Below are 18,025 nucleotides of genomic sequence, written 5' to 3'. Positions count from 1 at the left end.
ATTTGTTATCTTTATTATTAATTTGATAACCATTCCAGAATACTTTTTTCTCTGTAGGAATACAGAAATTAAAATAATTTCCCAAAGGATGATAGAGTACACTTCAAGGAATTCCGTAAATAGAACAATTTTCTGTCGGTTTTCTGAAGTCAGTTTTCTAATATATTCACTTTAATATGAGCTTAGTTATAAAACTTAATGATACAGAACTACAAAAGTGATAACTAAGGTACAGAGACATACTGACTTTTTGTTTGTTTGTTGTTTTTGTTTTTGAGACGGAGTCTCACTCTGTCACCCAGACTGGAATATAGTAGTACCACCTCGGCTCACTGCAACCTCCGCCTCCTGGGCTCAAGCAATTCTCCCACCTTAGCCTCTTGAGTAGCTGGGACTACAGGCATGCACCACCACGCTGGGCTAATTTTTTGTATTTTTAGTTGAGACGGGGTTTCACCATGTTGGCCAGGCTGGTCTCTAACTCCTAGCCTCAAGTGGCGCCTACCTTGGCCTCCCAAAGTGCTGGGATTACAAGCATGAGTCACCACACCCAGCCTGTTGTTGTTTTTGAAACAGAGTCTCACTCTGTCAACCAGCCTGGAGTACAGTGGCACACTCATTGCTCACTGCAACATCAACTGCCTGGGCTCAAGTGATCCCCCCACCCCAGCCTCCCAGTAGCTAAGACTACAGCCATGCTCCACCACGCTCAGCTAATTTTTGTGTTTTTTGTAGACACAAGGTTTTGCCATGTTGTCCAAGCTGGTCTGGAACTTCTGGGTTCAATCCATTCACCTACCTTGGCCACCCCAAATGCTGGGATTACAGGCGTCAGTCACCGCTCCCAGCCCTGACTATTGTTAATTCATTCTCTTGCACTTACAAATGATATCATCACAAAGCACACAATTTTTAAAAAATCAACTAGCATGGGACTGAAATCATGGCCATGTGGAATCTGAAGCCCAAGGACGACAGACAGCCATGAGCTGGGACCATCATACATGGTGAATGCTGAGTCCTGAAGTAGTTCCTTATGGAAGGGAAGAAGCTTGCTGCCTGACATGTCTATAGGAGACCATCCTTATTATAGATAAATAGAAGGTTTGATAGGGAATATTTCTGGAGCACCTCACTGGGCCAAATGCCTTATGAGAAATATCTAGTCTTTACATAACTCTATAAAATAGGTGCTGTTATTATTATTATTATACTTTCATAGGTGAAGAAACTGGGGCTCTCAGAGTTCCAAGTAGCTTGCCCAAGGTCTCAAAGCTCGTAAGTATTGGTGCCAAAATTCAAGACCAAGTATTGATTTAATACTACTTTAAACTCCCTTGTCAAAAAGAAGCTGAGAAGTGAGTAAATAATAGAAAACCCAGGAGAAGAAAATCAGAGGGAAGAGAAAGATAAGGGATGGTGGGTATTAAAAGTAGCTGTGGAATGCAGCAGTAAGGGTTAAGGGTCAGCAGTCAGTTAAAAAAAAAAACAACAACAACTATATTATAGTCCATGAAAGAAGAGAGGGGAATGAAAGGGAAAGAAAGGGGACCATAGGTTGGTGCAAAAGTAATTGTGGTTTTTCCATTACTTTTATATGGCAAACTGCAATTATATTTGCACCACCCCAATAAATTTAGTGAACTACTGCTTTCGGCTAGTAGAATACTATACTTTTATATGCATATTATCCATTGAATTCTCACAGTATAATAGTGACATTTCACTTATAAATGAATAAATACAAATTCAAAAAGCTTAAATGACTTACTCAAATCGAAACTCAGGTCTCATGCTTTTATATCATATCCAGTGTACGGTTTAAGAAACAGGGAACTTTTTTATTTTGACTTTTTATTATGAAAAATTTCAAACATAGTTCTAAGGTAAAAAAAATAGTAAGATGAACACTCATGATCTGTCATTCATGATCTGTCATTCATCTTTAACAGTTGTCAACTCATGCCCCATCTCTAACTCCCCTTCCTCCTTAATCCCATAGATTATTTTGAAGCAAAACCCATGTATTTTACCCATAAATACTAAGTATGTATATCTCATATTTTTATCAGATACAAAATAAATTTTAACAATAATCCAAGTAATGTTCACATTTTTGATCGTATAGTATTTTTTTTCGTTTTTGAGATGAAGCCTCGCTCTGTTGCACAGGCTGGAGTGCTGTGACGTCATCTGGGCTTACTACAACCTCCCCCTTCCCGGTTGAAGTGATTCTCCTGCCTCAGCCTCCCTAGTAGCTGGGATTGAGCGACTGTGTTAAGGAAAAAAAACTTCTCTTCCTGAATCCATGAGGGGCATGGTTTCAAGGGCAGGAGTTTTCCAGTGCCATGCTTCCATCCACGCCCCAATCCAGGAATGTAAAGTTCTTTGGGTTTCCTTCCCGTGGGCTAGGTAGAGGAATCCAGGTAGGCTTCGTCCAAAAAGCCAATGGAAAGCTCTGGGAGGAGGGGCCTCTGTTGCGCACCAAGCAGCCAATCCAGTATCAGAGTCAAAGATCAATCACTCCAGAGGAAGTTTCAAAGAACCCCTCTCATTGGACAAGAACATGAATGAGGAGGGAATAACTCCAGGGTTAAAACTCTGCTGATCCTTACATATTGGGATTCCTTCTTTGGATCCCCTCCAACAGCAGCGTGAGAACTGCCTCTCCTTCTTTCTCTCTCTCTCCGTAATAAATTGCTGTCTGCAAAACTCTTTGGGTCCACAGTATTTCTTCAAATGTTAAGCTTACTGTGCCTCCGGGGCCCCTTTCCCCATTCTTTGGGGTAAGAGAGGCCAAGGACCTCAGATCCAGGAACTGGGAGCGTGTTCAGGACATGCGCCCACCCCTCACTCTGTCCGTTGGTTACAGGATAACAGGCATCTGCCACCATGCCTGGCTAATTTTTTTTTATTTTTAGTAGAGGTGGGGTTTCACCATGTTGGCCAGGCTGGTCTTGAACTCCTGACTTCAAGTGATCCGCCTACTTTCATCTTCCAAAGTGTTAGGATTATAAGCATGAGCTACTGTGTGGACCAGATTACAGTGGCTTATACCTATAATCCTAACACTTTGGAATCACAGACTTTTGGTTTGCTTTATATAGCAGTGATCATGCTCTGTTCAACAGTGTATCCTGATTTTCTTTTTTTTTTTTTTTTTTTTGAGGCAGGGTCTCTCTCTGTCACCCAGGCTGGAGTGCAGTGGTGCGACTCAGCTCACTGCAAGCTCTATCTCCTGGGTTAAAGTGATTCTGGTGCCTCAGCCTCCCAAGTAGGTGGGACTACAGATGTATGCCACCACACCTGTCTAATTTTTGTGTTTTTTGGCAGAGACAGGGGTTTCACTGTGTTGGCCAGGCTGGTCTTGAACTTCTGGTCTCAAGTGATCCACCTGCCTTGGCTTTCCAAAGTGCTAGGATTACAAGCGTAACTCACCATGCCTGGCCCTGATTTTCTACATAGCAGTTTAACATAAGCATTATCTTATATTGTATTTCAACTTTGTAAATTAATTTAGACTTGAATGCATTCTTTTATTGTCTTTAAACATTTTACTGTTTTATTGCTTTTACTAGGGAAAAAAGTTTGTCTCTGTGAAAAGTTGTAAGTTTAATAACATTCTATATTTTTAAATACCTTAGTTTTTTTTGAAAGTTAAAAGATTCTATATCAGGAAAGTGGGGGCAGGGAGTATTCCAAAACTTTAGATGAGACAAAATGAACTCATTTTTCAAATAGTAATCTCGTTAATTACCCACTTGTGACTTATGAACTATCTGGGTTATTTTTAATTTTTCTTTTTCCCATTTGTTTTCCCTTGATTACTTCCCTCTCCCCTCTCCCAGATTAGGATATCTACCTTAATGATAGATTAATGGTAAAGTACATATTATTCTTTTATCACACCAGCCTGACTTAGCTTTTGTAAATGCAGTTAAGAATAACAATAACATGACTTCTGCAAACTATAGTTAACATTGTTAGTCTGGAGCATTTAAATATAACTTTATTCCTAAAAGAGCATGGGCCTGGATGTTAGTGTACCTGTGTTTTTAGACTAAGGTCTAAATAGACTTATTTCTCGTCAGTAAAATGAAATGATTTAAAATTTTGAATATCTATGGAATTACCTTTATTATTTCTGTGGAATAAATTAGTATTTTTGTGTGTTTTCTTTATTTTCAGATTTTAATGATAATCTTCGAATTGAGTTTTTCCTTTTTAAATTTTTCTTATTCCTTTTTATGTCACAAATGTCTCAGCATTTTTTTAAAACTTATTAAATGATGTTAAGAAAATTATGTTAAATATTAGGCATTTTTAGATTTAGCACAATTGTCTCTAAAAATAGAATCTGCAGGAAACTCTCAGTTGACAGAAGAAAAAAGGATTGAAGATGGAATAAACCAGTCGATAGTTTACAAATTAAACTGAGATCTGGATCTATTCATTATAATGACTTAAAGATGAATGAGATTCAGACACTATCTTTTCTAAGAAGACTCAAGGCCCATATGGTCTTAGAAAAATGATCATATAATAACATTTAAAAAAATAGATCATGATTGTAATAGAGCCGACTAACAACACCTTAATGGCACTTCTTCTAGAAACTTCTGAAGATTTTCAGAAAAATTTAAGTATTGTGTAATTAAAAGTTATGCCATTTTGAGCTGTATTTCATAACATTAAGTAGCTTCTTTATTTCAGTGGGTATATGCTAAGTACCAGTTTATGTGCCAGCATTTTGTTTAATACCTGTAATTTAAGCTGAACAGTAATACTGCTGAGTATTTGCTGGCATGGTACTAAGTGCTTTTCATTATTCAATGCAATTCTTGTAACAGCACTGTGAGGTAGGTGTAATTGTTTTCCTTCTTTTGCCTCTGAGGAAACTGAGGCTTATATTTTGGTCAAGGTCAGAAGTTTGCTCAAGACTATATTGCTGGGAAGTGGCACAATAGGATTCCAGGCCAAACTGTCTAGCTCCAGAGTCTGCTCTTCTGTTCTATATTGCCTATAAATGTAAGCTTTCTTTTCTCAGGCAACTCACAATTTAGTTGGGAGGAGGGGATCTTGCAGGAGAGCTAGAAAGATGGAGACAGATAAGTAAATAGTATGGTTAGTAGCAAAACGGAGCGTATATAAAGTGCTTTTAGAACACAGGTGAGGAAACAATTACCTGATGGCAAAGGGGAAGGACAGGTTACAGAGAGAAGGCGACTGAAGTAGAACTTCAAGAGCAGAAAGGAGCTTACCACATAGGTATGGGATCAGAGAGGTTAGCAGGTACAGTTTCTCAGGAGGAGCAATATGGAAGTACTAGCCTTGGCAAACATAGAGGAGCCTTGTGTATGAATTGTCCTTTTAATGTAATATGAATTGAAGTGTCTAAGTAAAATTGAAAATTCCAAATTTAGATTCATAGTTTACCAGTACAGAAAATGAAGAGTATTTTGAACCATTGTACTTTGTTTTCTTCCTGGCTTATACTTAGTTTTGCATTAGTGTGCCATAGTTTGCATGATAATGTATGCCATAAGAGTTGTGAGTAATTGAGGTTTTGCAAATTATATTTTTAATGCAGCAGGGGGAACTCATTATTTGAAGGAGTACTGCCTCTGAAGCATAATAAATGAAGAAACATTTTGAAAATGATCACTCACTGAGTTATCTAGTTTATATAGTTGGTGTAGAAGAATTTGGAGAACATTTATTTTTGCTAGTTCTTAATGTGATAGAGGCAAAACTGCCTGACTGAAAGGCATAAACCACATAGGACTCCTAATTGCCCGTTTATAGCTGCTTGTTTACTCTCTCCCTTAGAAATGATGTAGTATTATGTGTATTCCTGAGTTTGAAATATGACAGCAGTATCTGAATATCTAACTTTGGTCTCCCTAAAGTAAGCCTATTTGTTAAACAGGTGAGATGGTATTTGAGGTAGCTGTTAAAGAATAGTTTAGCTTTAGACATAGGGAGATGGGATAGTGTATATTGTGGGTAGGAGAGATCACAAAGGAACAGAATCAGGGCATTCTAGGATCTTCAGGGATTCAGTGAGGAAGCCAGTTTGAAGTAATAATACTTGCGCATAGAGAAGAGAGGAAAACCAGAATTTGTGTGCTTATAACAAGCCACGAACTTGACTAGGTGTTTCACCTGAGAACTCTAAATCTTTGTAATAGTCCTGTGAGGTAGCTTTTTATTTACAGCAACAAAAAGAGAGGGTTTGTTTTTGGTTTAAGAAAGTACTCTTTTTAAGGAAAGGAAACAATTTCAGAAGTCCCAACGTTCTCGGCAATCAGTGAAAAACCTAAACCAGGCCAATGAGGAACATAGAACAAAAGAAGAGAAATTTTAACAGTAAAAGGATGGAGGGGGATGGGGATAACAATCTATATATATATATGATTTTAAGTTTTGTGTTCTTTTGTCTTCTTTTTGTGTTCTTTTTGTCTTCTTCACAAATCCTCGTCTAACCTTTGCCTGAATATTTCTAGAGATAGCAGGCTTGCTGCTACATATTAAGATAGCCATGTTTTTTCACTAGCTGTAATTATTGCAAAGTTTTCTCTTATTGATCTGAAAACTCTAGCAGATTTATCACTTTGGCAAGAACATAAAAGCTCAATTGCAGTTAAGGGTAGATCTAGACCTCTGCATATTTTTACATTGGGTTTGTAGTAAAACCTTTCTCTCTAAAGATTGTAGTGTTTGCAAACAGTTTTACTGCTGCCATGTGATGGAGATGTCACCAGCTGGTATTCAGCATGCTTATAGAGCAAACTTGAAGAGACATCTTAAAGTAAAACATATTTTCGATGTTACAAAAGGTTCTTTCAGATCTACATAGGAGAAGAAGGCTTGGCTTCTCTTGCAAGTATAAATTTAAATATGTATTTTAAGTTTACTTAGTAAAGTAATGCACATTTAAAAATTAAACATGCCAAGTGTGGTGGCTCACTCCTAGAATCCCAGCACTTTGGGAGACCAAAACAAGAGGATTGCTTGGACCCAGGAATTCAAGACCAGCCTGGGCAATATAGGAAGACCCCACCTATACAAAAAAATAATTGGATGTGGTGGCCTGCATCTGCAGTGCCAGCTACTTGGGAGGCTGAGGCAGAAGGATTGCTTGAGCCCAGGAGGTCAAGACTGTAGTGAGCCATGATCACACCACTGTATTCCAGCCTGGGCAACAGAGTAAGACCCAGTCTCAAAAAAAGAAAAAAAGCATATTTTTTCTTTAAACTTTTATTAAAATATAACTCACCACCTGAAAAGTGTACTAATCAGAAAATTTAGGTCCATGAATTTCTACAAAGTGAACAAACTCATGAAATCAGCATTAAAAACAAGCAACAGAGTATTACCAGCAACCAAGAAGCTCCTTGTATCACTACCTTCTCCTCCTCTGCCTAAAAGTAACTACTGTCCTGACTTCTAACACTATTTTTGTTTTTTTGTTGTTTGCCTGATTTGAACTTTGTATAAATTGAATCATACTGTGTGTACTCATTTTTGTTGTCTTTAGCTCAACAGTAGTTTGTGAGATTAATCCATGTTGTTGCATATAGATGTAATTTGTTCATTATATTTGCTGTGGAGTATTCCATTGTGTGAATGCACTTCAGCCTGTCCATTTTGTTGATAGACAGGGTTGTTATGAATATCCTTATATATGTCTTTTGGTGAACATTTGTGCACATTTCTCTTGGGTATATAAAGGAGTAGGATTGCTGAGTCATAGGCTTTGTAGATATTACTACAATTTTCAAAGTAGTTTTAATAGCGATGTTGCCTACGCTGGTTGCGAACTCCTAAGCACAAGCAATTCACCTGCTTCAGCCTCCCAAAGTGTTGGGGTTACAGGCGTGAACCACCACACCTGGCCATCCTCGTTTTTATATAATTGATAACATGTTCTATTCATAGTTACGTCTTTCTTAGTCTGTGTTTTTACATTATTATGTCTAATATAAATATTTTTTATTGCAGAACTGCCTAATATGCAGATGATGTTTCCTTCTCTCTATATATTCCAGTTTTGTAACCTTGGTCCCATTCAAAGCAATATTTTTTTCTCTTACCAAATTGACTTACCCAGATTTTCAGGGTATTCCTTTCCCTTCTCATTCCTTCTGCCTATCCTATTTATTTCCTCTTATTTCTTGGAGATTTCCTTCCTGAAGCTTTCATCACTGGCCCCAAACTGGAGTTTTCTCTTGGCTTGCCACGCACCAGGGATCTGCGTTTAGGACATCATTGCTTTCTTGACTTAGATCCACTGCTTTTGGATCACTTTCTTCAATCTTGCTTTATGCCCTCATTTTGTGGGCATGTATCTTCATTTAACTTTTTAATAAAAGGATGTAGTCTTCAACAAGCTTTTGGTTCTCCCTGAACTTTGTGAAATGAGGAAATGATTTGTGATTCTTGCCTTACCACATTATTGGGAGGATCAAGTATAGTAATGTATATAAAACCATTAACCTCCTTTGTCAGGTTCCTTCGGATTTGGTTTAGAACATGTATTCCAGCAGAAAACAGGGTGGTAATCAAGTCAGTTAAGGGACCGTAGATCAGGCTCTGGAGTTACATTTGAGTTCTGTTATGGGCTGAATTGTGCTCCCCTCAAAAATTAATAAAATATGCCAAAGTTCCAACCCTCAACCTGTATTTGGGATAGATCCTTTAACAAGGTAATCAGGGTTAATTAAATGAGATCATAAAGATGAGCAATAATTCAATAAAACTGGTTTCCTTATAAAAAGAGGAAGGGAGAACAGGATTATGCATGTGGAGAAAAGGCTATGAGAGGACACGGTGAGAAGACAGCCATCTTCAAGCCAAGGTGAAAGGCCTCACCAAAACCCAACCCTGCCTGTACCCTGATCTTGGACTTCTAGCCTCCGGAGCCACTTAGAGTGTGATCTGTTATGGAAGCCTTCACAGATTAACACAAGTTCCAGTTTTAGCATTTACTAGGTGTGAGATCTCTTAAGACTGTTTTCCTTATACACAATGTGCTGATGCCTAGTTTTGGGGTTGTAAGGATTAAGTGAGCAAATAAAGTGCTTTATATAGTCAGCAACAGGTTTGGTAGCCATTCAGTAAATATTTGTTTTTCATAAGCATTAAAAGGGATATAATTTGTTTTAATGGAGCTGTGTCTGTTTATGATTTTATTATTTAAACAGATAATTCTGTTAGAAGCAAATTTTCAGTGCCACAAAGGAAATAGCACTCAAACATTACTTTTCTCAGCAAGGCAATTTTTACTTCTATAGAAGGTGCATCTTGCAGATGGAGCAATGGCGAGAGCACACCTGAACAGGGGAGGAGAAGGAAGGAGTTCTTATCCCTGACACAGGTCGCCCCTACTGCTGTGTTGTTCCCTTATTGACTAGGGTTAGACCACACAGTCTAAGCTGATTCTGATTGGCAATTTAAAGAGAGCAGGGATACAAGCTTTTAGTCACCTGTTCCATAACCATCTTTACCTCTGTCTTTTTGAAGGGAAAGACATGGTTATGGAACAGGTGACTAAAGATGACTCAGGTCAGAGCAGGTGACCAGAGGTGACTCAGGATGGAGCAGGTGACCGGGTATGACTCAGGACGGAACAGATAACCAGGAATATAGATATGAACTACTGATCAGAGCTGGCGGGAAGGTTGTTTACTGAAACTAGAGGCAAAGAGAGGAAGAGAACAAGGAAGTTAAACTTTAAAATGGAGAACAAAGAACACAGAAACTGAATGTACTGGCATGCTGATTCTTGGAAAGAAGTTTGGAACTCACCATATTCAACTGCACCCTCCTCTTGAATTTCTACCTTTCTCTTCAGACTTTATTAACATGTCTTGGCTTAGTTGTTCTGCTTGATTCTCTAAAAGAAGAAGCTTCTCTGAATAAGGTGGAGGAGAGTTAAGGGAGGTTTTAGCACATGGTGCATCTGTGAGTCTTTGCACCAGCCCACAGATGCATGGTATGACAGGACACCCAACAAGAACAAGTACACTTACTACAGCTGAAAGAGAAGTAAGAATTGAGTCTATGATTCCTTTCCATTTACTGAACCATTTTTTTCTAGCCACCCTGTGAAGGGGTTATTTACTTCTGAGTTTTTGGCTAACTCATTGGACAGAGCAGTTAGACCTTGTGATAGCCTTTGTTATACTTCCATCAGGATGGTATTGTTTGGGATGATGGTACAAAATGGAGTTTTAATCATGACGCAAACTACTCCTCTTTCTACTAATGTCATGTCTAAGGCTGTTCTGTTTTCCTAAGCCATCTGGCTAGTAGCCCCTAATTGCTGAGCTATTCCTTTAAGAGCATCTCTAGGATAGTTAATAAACTGCTGTTGGTTGTAATAAATGTAATTTATCCAATCTGCGTTGGCTAAGCAATTCTTTAAAGTCCGATTCGTTCTTTCTACTCTCACTGATGAAGGTTGGTGCCAGGGAGTATGGTATTCTCATCTAATGTCTAATGTTTGGGATAGCTTTTTAGTGATGTGTGCGGTGAAATGAGTACCATTGTATGAATCAGTATTCTCTATTAGTCCAAACTTGAGTACTATATTTTCAGTTAGGGCCTTGACTACATTATTAGCTGTTGCATTTGGAAAGGGGATAGTTTCAACCCGGTGAGTGAGGTGATGTACTGTCACTAATAAATATTTTAGATGACCTATTGGAGGCATTTTTATGTAATCAAGTTGTATACTTTGGAAAGGTCTTACCCTGGATTCCTTCCCCTGCAGGGTAATCTTTTAGAGCCTGTTTATTAGTTTTGTTACTAAGCAGCTATCTGTAACCTCTTTGGCCAGGATATAAATTCCTATACACCCAAAAACTCTGAGAGTTGCATCACACATGGCCTGGGAACAGGTGACTAAAGGTTCTTTGATGTATTTGGGACAAGATTTTCCTCATAAGGGATTTGGAAAACATTTCTCTCTGGTCTGGCAATATCCATTTTCCTTCTGAATTCTCTTTAGCAACTATCTTTATTAGTTTTTCTTTTTCAGTGGAAGAGAAAATGGGGATTACGATAAGAGGTAGAAGGTAGGGAGTTAAGTGGAAAATAGGCATTTTAGAGGAGACGGCAGCCTGGTTGGGTCTCTGATCTGCTAGGTTATTTCCTTGACTTTCAAAAGAAAGGCTTTTCTGGTATCCAGGAACATAGACAATAGCTGTTTGTTCCGGCAACTGAAGGTTATTCAATACTTGGGTGATTAGCTCCTTGTGAATAAGGTCTTGACCTTTATTATTAATGAGACCTCGTTCAGTCCAAATTTTTCCAAATGTATCAGCCGCTCCAAAGGTATATTAGAGTCAGTATAGATGGTTCCTTCCTGGTTGTGCAAGTACATTAAAGCTTGGCTGAGTGCAAACAGCTCGCAAGTTTGAGCAGACCAACTGTTAGGCAATTTTCCTGACTCTATTTTTACAGTTTCTCCATCAATTACTGAATACCTATTGTGTCTTTTCCCCTCAACCACTGGGGAGGAATCATCTATAAATAAGTGTCGTCCCATCCTAAAGGGAGTTTCTCCTAGGTCTGATCTAACTTTTGTATAGTAATCAATTAAATCTAAATGTCTGTGCTCTCTCCTTAGGTTTGTATTCCCTGTTAGGAAACCTGTTGGGTTGAGCGAATTATCAGTGGTTAGTGTTAAATCATCTTTTTCTAACAGAATGACCTCATTCTTTAAGATTCTTGAGTCAGTAAGCCATCTCCCTGCTTTCTGGTTTAAGATGGCTCTAACTTGGTGAGGTGTGCTTACTGTCAATTTTCCTCCAAAGGTTAACTTTCTGCTTTCCTTGACTAATATTGCCGTAGCGGCAATGGATTGGATGCATTGAGGCCATCCACAGTGACTGGATCTAAGACCTTTGATAGGAAGGCCATGGGCTCCTGGCAGCCATGTTTTTGAGTAAGCACCCCTAGAGCTACTCCACTGTCCACATTAACAAAAAGGTGGAATGGCTTTTCTAGGGTGGGTAAGGTTTGAGCCTTTCTGTCAGCTCCTCAACTGGATTGACTTCCTCAGAAGTCCACAGGAGACGGTCAGGCTTCTGGGCAAGTTTTTGATATAAAAGTTTACTGTGTAGTGCATATGAGTCAATCAATTAGTGGCAATATTCAACTAACCCCCCAAATTTCTTGAGTTCTTGTTTAGTTTGAGGCAAGGGTAGGGACACGATTTCCTCAACTCGTTCAGGCTGTATTCTTTACTTGCTTGCACTTATTGAGTGGCCTAAATACTTAACTTTGGGCTCTACATACTAAAGCTTTCCTGTTGAAACTCGTAGCCCCTGTAACTGCAGATGGTTAAGAATATGTGTAGAGAAGTCAGTTACCTTCTCTGTATTTTCACCAGATATAGGAATATCATCCACATACTGAAGCAAGCATATTTGTTTTCAGATGACAATTTTTTCTTATACTTGTTCTAAAATTTGGCCGAAAAGTTTAGAGGAGTCCGTAAACCCTTGGGGTAAGACTGTCCATAGATACTATTGTTTCCACCCTGAATGGGGATCCTCCCACTCAAAAGCAAATATGTCTCAGCTGTCTTCAGCCAGGGGACATGCCCAAAAAGGATCCTGTAAATCTATTACAGTAAACCATTGATGATTATATGGAATCTTGCTGAGAATGGTATAAGGATTGGAGACAACGGGGTGGATAGTCTGGACTATTTGGTTGATAACTCTAAGGTCCTGTACCTATCAGTATGACCCATCTGGTTTCTTGACTGGCAGTATTGGGATGTTGTAAGGGGACACTCAGGGGTTGAGAAGCCCATCTTTGATAAGGCCTTCAGTTATAGGTTTCAACCCTATCCTCCCCTCTACAGGAATGGGGTATTGCTTCCACCTTACTACTTCTCCAGGCGTTTTTAGCTTGATGTGGATTGGAGGGATTCGGAGTTTCCCTCAGTTTTCCTCTTTGGACCAGATATTAGGAATCATATATTTTTCATCTGCAATGGTGAGTAGGTTTAATAAGGTGAAGATTCCTCTTGGGCTGACTTGTAGGCCTATTTCTAACTTTAACTTAAATCCCTCCCTAATAAGTTAGTCCCTGCTTCAGGGATTAACAAAAACTGACTATGAGCTGATCAATCCTAGTGTCTAACTTCTGTATTCTCTAAACTTTTGCTTTAAACCCTTCTTCTTTTATCCCAGAGACTAAAAGGTCTTCTGAAGAACAGGCAATATAAGGGGGTGAGAAGCAAATGGAGGAATGGGCTGCTCCAGAGATGATTAAAAAGGTGATAAACTCATGTTTAGGTCCCACCTCTAAATTCATCAAGGGCTCCTGGTGGTACTCAAGATAAAAGAGCCCCTGGCCCCATTATTCTTCCTTAAAAGTAATGAGTGGAAGGGCTTCTTTCTCCTTAAATCAGGACATTCTCTCCTGAAGCAACCCGTTCTTCCACATTTGTAGCACCTATCTTGCCCTTCCTTTCTCTCAGTTCTGGGATTCTTTGACCTTGCTCCCCCATACTCTTTAGGGGGCCTAGTAATTGAGGGTCATGGTCCTCCAGATGGAGGCTGGGGTCGTTTAAAGAAGGGTTTGGACCCTTTATGGTTTCTGGCTCCCTGGAAGCTCTATTTAGAAGTACATGGTTTTGGAGCCATCTGTTGGAAGGTGGATAACACAAATTTTGTCTTTTGTTTTTGCTTTTCTTCATCTCTCCTCACATATACCTTTTGAGCTTCTCTGAGAAGTTCACGTAGGGGACAGTCTTCCCAATTTACTATCTTTTGTAATTTTTTTGAAATGTCTGGCCAACTTTTAGTGACAAATTGGAGTTTTAACATTCCTTGCCCTAGGGGATCGTCCATATTAAGGCCTGCATATTGTCTCATTTGCTCTTTCAGTCTGTCAAGGAATCTCAAAGGCCATTCATCCTTTTCCTGTTGCATATCAAATGCTTTAGAAAGATTTTGGGTTTGGGGTACTGATTCCTGAATTCCTTTTATTATCTCCCTTAGGTCCTGAATGTTTTCCTGGTGATCTGCATTGTTACTGTCCCACCAGGGGTCTCGGGTGGGGAATTTCTGGTCTGCAACAGGAACATTATGACTGGGAGGATGCTCACATTTCCAAACGACCATAGAAGCCCTACAAATCATGCTTCTTTCTTCCCCTGAAAAGAGGATGCCCAAGATGGACATTAACTTGACCCAAGTGTATAGCTGAGGTCCTAAAAATTGATGAATTTGATCTGCCACTCCATAAGGGTCATCTAGTAGTGGCTTAAGCTCCTTATTTAAACTCTGGACTTCTAAACTGGTCAAGGGAGCATTTGCAAAGCCAATATAGCTCCCCCTCCTTGAGGCACCTCCTTTAAGGGGAAGAAAGTCGGGGCTAACTCCCTAAGTGCGGAGGGAAATGAGAAATTCTGAATATGCCTTTTACATTATTCTACCTTCCACTGGAGTCCTTTTAGAGAAGGGCATTTGGACTGGGAGGGAACAGGCTTGTGGTATAGTAATTCCCAAGAGTCAGGGTTATAAGGAGGAGGGATAACATGGGCCGGTGAAGGATCTGGAATCAGATATGGGGTGGCAGCAACTACCTGGGGAGAGGGATTGGGGACACTGAGTGGGGGGAGATGGTCTAGGGGATCCCATGAACTAGAGTCTAGTCATGGGCACTGGCTTCTCTGACTTTTCATTTTGAGGTGCCAGATTGGGTTCTTCCCTAGTTTTTTTCAAGGGAAAAAGGATAGGTCCCTGGCTCCAACAAAGAGCACAGTCCACTTTTTCTTGAGAAACTGGACTTTTAACGTTAACATATTGAATTAGATGCTGACACATTACATCCTCATTCAACCCAAACTTTGGCCATAAGATTCAGGGTTTGAGGATGGGTCCCTGAGTCCAAATAAGAGAGCAATATTTTATCATTTGTTACTTTTTCTATGTTTAGTTGTTTCATTATCCTTCCAGTATTTTAACATGAGACCTAGGGGGCTATCCTTGTTACCATCTTTATCCTTCTTTCCCCTGTCTTGCTTGGGGTATTTCCCATATTGGGTACCGGTTAGGCTCAATCTCTCATATCGGAAATGTCTCACCTATCCTTGAGTCCCACCTGCTGGAGGCTCCTTGCATTCTTCTTGCACTTTGTCCACTCTGGCTGCTCCCCCAGAGAAGATCTAGGTCCCTCTTGGCATCGGCATGCTGGTATAAACCCCACAGCAGGATCTGCCTTAAGCTGCACGAGGTGACCATGGAACCACAGATAGGACCCACTAGTGCTTAGTACCATTCACAGAAGCAGCACCTCAAGCAGTAGTGCTTGTGATCATTCACACCCACATTCAACCTCCAGAATATCCTGACCAACATTCAACCTCCAGAATATCTGGACTATCAAGGAAATACTTTATCGCCTTTATGACATTTCTTACCTTGGTCTGTGCACAGAGTTACTTGGTCGCTATGGTATGCAAGGATCCTTTCCCCCAGGTCACCGGCCAGTTTCTTTCTGCACTGCTGAGAGTCTGGGTTTATTTGTCACACCAGGTACAAATAATCTCTCATCCTGAGGCCACCACAATGAGGCAATGGGACACGTCTCCCCACGAGAGGCAACCAGAGGCCTGCTCCTCAGAGGAGAATGGGCTCCCTGTATGGGCCACCAAATTGTTAGAAGCCAATTTTTGCTGCCACAAAGGAAATAGCACTCGAACATAAATTTTCTCAGCAAGGCAAATTTCACTTCTATAGAAGGGTGCATCTTGCAAATGGAGCAATGGTGAGAGCACACCTGAACAGGGAAGGAGAAGGAAGGACTTATCCCTGACATGGGTCACCCCTACTGCTGTGTCATTCCCCTGCTGGCTAGGGTTGGACCACACAGTCTAAGCTAATTCCTGTTGGCTATTTTAAAGAGAGCAGGGGTACAAGCCAGAGTGATGGGGAAAGACGGTTAGGGAACAAAGGTTACAGAACAGGTGACTAAAGGTGACTCAGGTCAGAGCAGGTGACCAGAGATAACTCAGGACAGAGCAGGTGACCAGCGGTGACTCAGGATGGAACAGGTGACCAGGGATATAGATATGAACTACTGATTAGAGCTGGCGGGAAGGTTGTTTACTGATATTAGAGGCAAGGAGAGGAAGGGAACAAGGAAGTTGAACTTTAAAATGGAGAACAAAGAGCATAGAAACTGAACATACTGGCATACTGATTCTTTGAAGATAAATTTGGAACTCACTGTATTAAGCAATTCTAACCAAACATTTATACATTAAAGCAGTGACAAAAATTATTTCTGGGTACCTGGGTTATTGGTTTTCATTTTAACAGCTATATTGGAATATAATTCTTATGTCATACAGTTGACCTGTTTAAAGCTTACAATTTAATTGGCTTTTAGTATATTCACGTATATGTGCAACCATCACCACAGTCAGTTTTAGAACATTTTTATTGCCTGAAAAGGAAAACATAACCTTTAGCTATCATCCTCCTAATCCCTTACCTACCCCCAGTCCTAAGTAACCCCTCATTTACTTTTCTGTCTCCATAAATTATTCTGGATTTTTATATGAATTGAATCATATAATATCTGATCCTTGTGGCTTCAGGACCTACTGGCTGCCTGTTTTATTTCTTGGAATACTTTTTCTACTGCCTTGTCTCTTTCCTCTCCTGGTTCTCCCTTATGGGTTTCACTAATTTTTATTCCAGTTCATATGTACTGTTAGGAATTCCTCTGTAATTTTTTTATTTCGTTTATTGTACTTTTTGACTACAGAATTTCCATTTGTTTTGTCCACAGAAAAAAGGTGTCAACCTCTGTAAAATATTTGGAGAGACTTATTCTGAGCCAAATATGAGTGACATGACCTATGACACAGCCCTGAGGAGGTCCTGAGAACATGTGCCCAAGGTGATTATGGGTGCAGCTTGGTAGCTTGGTTTTATACATTTCGGGGAGACATGAGACTTCAATCAAATCCTTTTTTTTTTTTTTTTTTTTTTTTGAGACAGAGTTTTGCTCTCGTTGCCTAGGCTGGAGTGCCATGATGTGATCTTGGCTCACCAGAACCTCCACCTCCCAGGTTCAAGCGATTCTTCTGCCTCAGCCTCCTGAGCAGCTGGGATTACAGACATGTGCCAGCACACTCAGTTAATTTTGTATTTTTAGTTTAGATAGTGTTTCTCTATGTTGTTCAGGCTGGTCTCAAAGTTCTGACCTCAGGTAATCAGCCTGCCTCAGCGTCTCAAAGTGCTGGGATTACAGGCATGAGCCACCACACCTGGCCCCAATCAAATGCATTTAAGAAGTACATTGGTTTGGTCCAGAAAGGTGGGACAACTTGACAGGGGCATCTTCTACCTTAAAGGTAGATTTTTAAATTTTCTGGTTGATGGTTGAGTTTATCTAAAACTTGGGATCAATAGAAAGGAATGTCCGGGTTAAGATCAAGAATTGTGGAGACCAAAGTTCTTATTTACAGAAGAAGCCTTTAGGTAGTAGGCTTCAGAGAGAATAGGTTGTAAAACGGTTTTTTATCAGACTTAAAGTCTGCGTGATGTTAATACTGGAGGTGTATAATGAGGCCTGTCCCTGGTCTGTGTTGATGTTAATGAAATGGCTCCATTGTCTGAGTTATATACCCCAGTTCTTGGTCTTGGTGGAGAAAGAATTCAGGACAATTCAGGACACGGACACACACCAGGGGTGGGTTTAGGAGAGGAAAGTTTAATAGAAAAGGAAGAGAGAGAAAAAGCTTCCTCGTGCTGTGAAAGCAGGTCATCCAAAAGGGGGTCTCTGATTTACGGTGGAACACAATTGGTTTTGTACAGAGGCTTGAGGGGATGGTGATTGAGTTACATAGGGCTCAGGGGATTGGGTTGACCAGGTGTACCATTTACAAAGCCCCCTGAAAGACTGGCCCTCCCACCCTCGTCTTTTATTATACAAACAAGGCCTTCACCTGGCAGCAGCCCTGATTCCTCTATGTGGTTTTACCTGG

The 18,025-nt window shown here is 40.0% G+C and overlaps 1 protein-coding gene and 1 long non-coding RNA gene across 2 annotated transcripts in view; both read left to right on the top strand.

The window, feature by feature from the left end:
* Nucleotides 1-18,025, top strand: part of PDZD8 (PDZ domain containing 8) — a 107,042-nt gene that overhangs the window by 15,522 nt on the left and 73,495 nt on the right. The window lies entirely within an intron of this gene.
* Nucleotides 3,335-16,194, top strand: LOC116553993. Its single transcript, XR_004269995.1, has 2 exons — nucleotides 3,335-9,606; nucleotides 16,082-16,194. It is a non-coding gene; the product is annotated as an uncharacterized LOC116553993 (long non-coding RNA).

The sequence above is a fragment of the Sapajus apella genome, unplaced genomic scaffold, assembly GCF_009761245.1.
Source record: "Sapajus apella isolate SASKATOON/1434 unplaced genomic scaffold, GSC_monkey_1.0 scaffold13, whole genome shotgun sequence".
NCBI lineage: Eukaryota > Metazoa > Chordata > Mammalia > Primates > Cebidae > Sapajus > Sapajus apella.
The sequence above is the reverse complement of the archived record's forward strand: the minus strand, read 5'-3'. Positions and strand labels throughout refer to the sequence as shown.